Source organism: Lupinus angustifolius, chromosome LG07 (genome assembly GCF_001865875.1).
Source record: "Lupinus angustifolius cultivar Tanjil chromosome LG07, LupAngTanjil_v1.0, whole genome shotgun sequence".
NCBI classification, from domain to species: Eukaryota; Viridiplantae; Streptophyta; class Magnoliopsida; order Fabales; family Fabaceae; genus Lupinus; species Lupinus angustifolius.
The window spans coordinates 7,476,723-7,477,886 of NC_032015.1; positions in this window are offsets into that span (position 1 = coordinate 7,476,723).

Below are 1,164 nucleotides of genomic sequence, written 5' to 3' on the forward strand. Positions count from 1 at the left end.
TCTCATTCTCATCTTCCTCCTCGCCCTCATCCTATCCTCATCCTCCTCCTCCTCCTCCTCCTCCTCCTCCTCCTCCTCCTCCTCCTCCTCCTCCTCCTCCTCCTCCTCCTCCTCCTCCTCCTCCTCCTCCTCCTCCTCCTCCTCCTCCTCCTCCTCCTCCTCCTCCTCCTCCTCCTCCTCCTCCTCCTCCTCCTCCTCCTCCTCCTCCTCCTCCTCCTCCTCCTCCTCCTCCTCCTCCTCCTCCTCCTCCTCCTCCTCCTCCTCCTCCTCCTCCTCCTCCTCCTCCTCCTCCTCCTCCTCCTCCTCCTCCTCCTCCTCCTCCTCCTCCTCCTCCTCCTCCTCCTCCTCCTCCTCCTCCTCCTCCTCCTCCTCCTCCTCCTCCTCCTCCTCCTCCTCCTCCTCCTCCTCCTCCTCCTCCTCCTCCTCCTCCTCCTCCTCCTCCTCCTCCTCCTCCTCCTCCTCCTCCTCCTCCTCCTCCTCCTCCTCCTCCTCCTCCTCCTCCTCCTCCTCCTCCTCCTCCTCCTCCTCCTCCTCCTCCTCCTCCTCCTCCTCCTCCTCCTCCTCCTCCTCCTCCTCCTCCTCCTCCTCCTCCTCCTCCTCCTCCTCCTCCTCCTCCTCCTCCTCCTCCTCCTCCTCCTCCTCCTCCTCCTCCTCCTCCTCCTCCTCCTCCTCCTCCTCCTCCTCCTCCTCCTCCTCCTCCTCCTCCTCCTCCTCCTCCTCCTCCTCCTCCTCCTCCTCCTCCTCCTCCTCCTCCTCCTCCTCCTCCTCCTCATCCTATCCTCATCCTCATCCTATCCTCTTCCTCATCCTATCTTCGTCGTCATCCTCATCATATCCTCATTCTATCCTCTTCCGCATCCTCAACCCAATCCTCATCCTCATAGTCATCCTACCCTCCTCTTCATCCTCATCCTATCTTCGTCCTTATCCTCATCATATCCGCATCCTATCCTCTTCCTCATCCTCATCCCCATCCTCATCCTCGTAGTCATCCTACCCTCCTCTTCATCCTCGTAGTCATCCTACCCTCCTCTTCATCCTCATCCTCTTCCTCTTCCTCATCCTATCTTCGTCCATATCCTCATCCAATCCTCTTCCTCATCCTCATCCCCATCCTCATCCTCATCCTATCTTCGTCGCTATCCTCATCCTCATCCTATCCTC